General features: G+C 40.4%; 1 pseudogene; it reads left to right on the plus strand.

Annotated features, from left to right (window-relative positions):
* Positions 1–926: 926 nt before the first annotated feature.
* Positions 927–1,935, plus strand: LOC131839769 (olfactory receptor 8S1-like; annotated as a pseudogene).
* Positions 1,936–5,724: the final 3,789 nt, after the last annotated feature.

The raw sequence follows: 5,724 nt of genomic DNA on the forward strand, positions 1-5,724 counted from the left end.
ATGGACATCACATCACCTGATGTGATAAGCAATGGGTATTATATGCAACTAAGAAATCATTGAACACTGCATGAAAAACTAATGATATGTTGGCTAATTTAATTTAAATTAAAAAAAATACCAAATCACTTTCTGTTCCATGCATATGCTTAAGCAGCTAACTATTACTGAAGATAATAATATACTTGTTCTAATTAGTCCCCAAATCTCAAATGGGCAGATATATCACTAATCTTACTGCATTTCCTTCGTAAATTAGTCTTCTACTTGATGTACCTGAGTTTTGTGTTCTTAGGTCATCAAAATCCCTCACCACTAAAAGCACACACCATATATACACACAGATGATAGATAGATAAATAGATAGGCAGATAAATAAGGAGACTCTTCACAATTGCATCTCATATTTCATCAAAAACTTTGCAGTGATCAGCTAGAAAGTGTCTCATATTCCAGCCATAAAATCTACCAAGTCACCTCAGCTGCCTGTCACCGCTCTCTTTACCTTACTTCTTATTTACAAGAGATAAAGGGACCCTTCTCCTACATATGGAAAAAAACACTTGTGCTCTGGATCATTTATTGTCCCTTTATCAAGGATCTTATTTCTGTTATTTACCTTTTACTTTGCCACATCATCAAATTTTCTCTATTTCCACAAAATATACAAAGGGTGTGGTGCAAAAACAATGAATACTGTTATGCTGAAAAAAAAGAATTATATTGAAAAAGAATGTTCTCTGTGTTATTATCCATCTTAAAAATAAAGAAGGGAACCTCTAGAGGCATAAGATGAGGGTTTACAAAATTACATAAGGAGTTGATAGGGGGTGTGGACTCTCATCCAAGAATATCAAATTTACTGTCATGATTAGGAAGTCAGCTTGGAAATATTTGAACCTGATTTCCAGTACATTTGTAAAATAATGTACAAGATCAGAAGGGCTAAGGCAGTGAGGGTAATTGGGAGGCACAAAAGGAGTTCTATTATCTCTTGGATTCCCAGGGTAAATATTTTTATCACTACGGGAAACCACAGCATGTTTAGTGAGTTCATCCTCTTTAGGTTGTCTCCTGACCCTCAGACCCAGATTCTGCTCTTCATGTTATTTCTGGTGATTTACCTCCTTACTCTGATGGGGAACCTGGTGATGCTGCTGGTGATTAGGGCTAATTCCCATCTCCCATGTACTTCTCCCATGTCCATGTACATCTTTTTGAGCCATCTCTTCTTCCTGGACCTCTGCCACTCATCTGTCACAGTCCCCAAGAAGCTGGAGAATCTACTTTCTGAAAGCAAAACCATCTTTGTAGAGAGCTGCCTGGATCAGGCCTTCTTTTTGTTTGCCACCAGGGATACTGAGGTCTATCTACTGGCTGTGATGACCTATGACTGCCATGTAGCTATCATCTCCCCTTTGTTCTGTGGTCAGGTGATGTGCAACCAGCTCTGTGTTGGAGAGGTGTGAGGTTCCTGGGGCCTTTGCTGATCATCAATATCCTCTTGGCTGTCAATTTAGACTACTGTGAGGATCAAACTATTTCTCACTTCAGCTGTGAGCTGTCTTCTCTCTTCCCTCTGTGTTGCTCTGATAACCTCCACCAAATTCATATTCCTGTTCTGCTCCTCTGTCTTGAATTTCTTTGTAACTTTCCTTATGATTGCTTTCTCTTATACCTGCATTGTCTCCACCATCCTGAGCATCAGCTCCACTTCATGTAGAAGCAAGACTTTTTCTACTTGCTTTTCTCACCTCATTTACTGTGATCTTGTTCTATGGCTCAGTTTTATGTTTTATGATTGGAGTTGATGTTCTCCTTACAGTACAATGTGGTCATTCCCATGCTGAATCCTGTATTTACACTTTGAAGAACAAGGAAGTGGAGACAGCTTTGAGAAGAATGTTAAGAAGATATGTTAATTCTTTCACATAGTGGACCAGAGAAACAGGACTATGGAGACGCTAAACTACTTTGACATAAGATATTTTGTAACCGAGGAGTCAAGATGGCGGAGAAGTAGCAAGCTGAGACTGCTTCAGCTAGCCGGAGATCAGCTAGATAGCTTATCTAAAGATTGCAAACACCTGAAAATCCATCGGCAGATCGAAGAGAAGAAGAACAACAATTCTGGAAACAGAAAAACAACCACTTTCTGAAAGGTAGGACCGGCGGAGAAGTGAATCCAAAGCGACGGGAAGATAGACCCCGGGGGGAGGGGCCGGCTCCCGGCAAGCGGCGGAGCAACCGCGCACAAAATCAGGACTTTTGAAAGTCTGTTCCGCTGAGGGACATGGCTCCAGAGGCTAAACCGGGGCGAAGCCCACGCGGGGTCAGCGTGGCCTCAGGTCCCGCAGGGTCACAGAAGGATCGGGGGTGTCTGAGTGTCGCAGAGCTTGCGGGTATTGGAACGGGAAAGCCGGCTGCAGAGACAGAGCTGACAGTAAGCTCGCAGCTCCGTGTTACCTTGAACCGGTCGCAGGCTCGGTGAGCTCGGAGCGCGGCCGGAGGTCAGGCAGACGGGAGTGGCTGGGCGCTGTTCTCTGAGGGCGCACTGAGGAGTGGGGCCCTGGGCTCTTGGCTCCTCCAGGCCGGAGACCAGGAGGCCGCCATTTGTATTCCCGTCCTCTGGAACTCTACGGAAAGCGTTCAGGGAACAAAAGCTCCTGAAAGCAAACCCGAGCGGATTACTCACCCCGGCCCCCGGTAAGGGCGGTGTAATTCCGCCTGGGGCAAAGACACTTGAGAATCACTACAACAGGCCCCTCCCCCAGAAGATCAACAAGAAATCCAGCCGAGACCAAGTTCACCTACCAAGGAGTGCGGTTTCAATACCAAGAAGAGCAGCAGAATTCCAGAGGAGGAGAAAGCCAAGCACGGAACTCATGGCTTTTTTCCTGTGATTTTTTTTAGTCTTGCAGTTAATTTAATTTTTTCTTTTTCATTTTTTTTTTTCTCGCCTTTGGGTAAAATTTTTTTTTAACTGTTACCTTTTTCTTTTTTAACGATTTTTTACTAGTTTATCTAATATATATATATATATATATATATATATATATATATATATATATTTTACATTTTTCTTAGGTGTTTTCTTTTTTTAAAAATTCTTTTCTTTTCTTTTTTTTTTTCTTTTTCTTTTCTTTTTGTTTTTTTTTCTTTCTTCCTTTTTGAACCTCTTTTTATCCCCTTTCTCCCCACTCACGATATTGGATCTCTTCTAATTTGGTTAAAGCATATTTTCCTGGGGTTGTTGCCACCCTTTTAGTATTTTACTTGCCCCTTCATATACTCTTCTCTGGACAAAATGACAAGACGTAAAAATTCAACACAAAAAAAAGAACAAGAGGCAGTACCGAAGGCTAGGGACCTAATCAATACAGACATCGGTAATATGTCAGATCTAGAGTTCAGAATGACAATTCTCAAGGTTCTAGCCGGGCTCGAAAAAGGCATGGAAGATATTAGAGAAACCCTCTCGAGAGATATAAAAGCCCTTTCTGGAGAAATAAAAGAACTAAAATCTAACCAAGGTGAAATCAAAAAAGCTATTAATGAGGTGCAATCAAAAATGGAGGCTCTAACTGCTAGGATAAATGAGGCAGAAGAAAGAATTAGCGATATAGAAGACCAAATGACAGAGAATAAAGAAGCTGAGCAAAAGAGGGACAAACAGCTACTGGACCACGAGGGGAGAATTCGAGAGATAAGTGACACCATAAGACGAAACAACATTAGAATAATTGGGATTCCAGAAGAAGAAGAAAGTGAGAGGGGAGCAGAAGGTATACTGGAGAGAATTATTGGGGAGAATTTCCCCAATATGGCAAAGGGAACGAGCATCAAAATTCAGGAGGTTCAGAGAATGCCCCTCAAAATCAATAAGAATAGGCCCACACCCCGTCACCTAATAGTAACATTTACAAGTCTCAATGACAAAGAGAAAATCCTGAAAGCAGCCTGGGAAAAGAAGTCTGTAACATACAATGGTAAAAATATTAGATTGGCAGCTGACTTATCCACAGAGACCTGGCAGGCCAGAAAGAGCTGGCATGATATTTTCAGAGCACTAAACGAGAAAAACATGCAGCCAAGAATACTATATCCAGCTAGGCTATCATTGAAAATAGAAGGAGAGATTAAAAGCTTCCAGGACAAACAACAACTGAAAGAATTTGCAAATACCAAACCAGCTCTACAGGAAATATTGAAAGGGGTCCTCTAAGCAAAGAGAGAGCCTACAAGTGGTAGATCAGAAAGGAACAGAGACCATATACAGTAACAGTCACCTTACAGGCAATACAATGGCACTAAATTCATATCTCTCAATAGTTACCCTGAATGTGAATGGGCTAAATGCCCCTGTCAAAAGACACAGGGTATCAGAATGGATAAAAAAACAAAACCCATCTATATGTTGCCTCCAAGAAACACATTTTAAGCCCGAAGACACCTCCAGATTTAAAGTGAGGGGGTGGAAAAGAATTTACCATGCTAATGGACATCAGAAGAAAGCAGGAGTGGCAATCCTTATATCAGATCAATTAGATTTTAAGCCAAAGACTATAATAAGAGATGAGGAAGGACACTATATCATACTCAAAGGGTCTGTCCAACAAGAAGATCTAACAATTTTAAATATCTATGCCCCCAATGTGGGAGCAGCAAACTATATAAACCAATTAATAACAAAATCCAAGAAACACATCAACAATAATACAATAATAGTGGGGGACTTTAACACTCCCCTCACTGAAATGGACAGGTCATCCAAGCAAAAGATCAGCAAGGAAATAAAGGCCTTAAATGACAAACTGGACCAGATGGACATCACAGATATATTCAGAATATTTCATCCCAAAGCAACAGAATACACATTCTTCTCTAGTGCACATGGAACATTCTCCAGAATAGATCACATCCTCGGTCCTAAATCAGGACTCAACCAATATCAAAAGATTGGGATCATTCCCTGCATATTTTCAGACCACAATGCTCTAAAGCTAGAACTCAACCACAAAAGGAAGTTTGGAAAGAACCCAAATACATGGAGATTAAACAGTATCCTTCTAAAGAATGAATGGGTCAACCGGGAAATTAAAGAAGAATTGAAAAAAATCATGGAAACAAATGATAATGAAAATACAACGGTTCAAAATCTGTGGGACACAACAAAGGCAGTCCTGAGAGGAAAATATATAGCGGTACAAGCCTTTCTCAAGAAACAAGAAAGGTCTCAGGTACACAACCTAACCCTACACCTAAAGGAGCTGGAGAAAGAACAAGAAAGAAACCCTAAGCCCAGCAGGAGAAGAGAAATCATAAAGATCAGAGCAGAAATCAATGAAATAGAAACCAAAAAAACAATAGAACAAATCAACGAAACTAGGAGCTGGTTCTTTGAAAGAATTAATAAAATTGATAAACCCCTGGCCCGACTTATCAAAAAGAAAAGAGAAAGGACCCAAATAAATAAAATCATGAATGAAAGAGGAGAGATCACAACTAACACCAAAGAAATACAAACTATTATAAGAACATACTATGAGCAACTCTACGGCAATAAATTTGACAATCTGGAAGAAATGGTTGCATTCCTAGAAACATATAAACTACCACAACTGAACCAGGAAGAAATAGAAAGCCTGAACAGACCCATAACCAGTAAGGAGATTGAAACAGTCATTAAAAATCTCCAAACAAACAAAAGCCCAGGGCCAGACG

Source organism: Mustela lutreola, chromosome 8 (assembly GCF_030435805.1).
Source record: "Mustela lutreola isolate mMusLut2 chromosome 8, mMusLut2.pri, whole genome shotgun sequence".
Taxonomy (NCBI): domain Eukaryota; kingdom Metazoa; phylum Chordata; class Mammalia; order Carnivora; family Mustelidae; genus Mustela; species Mustela lutreola.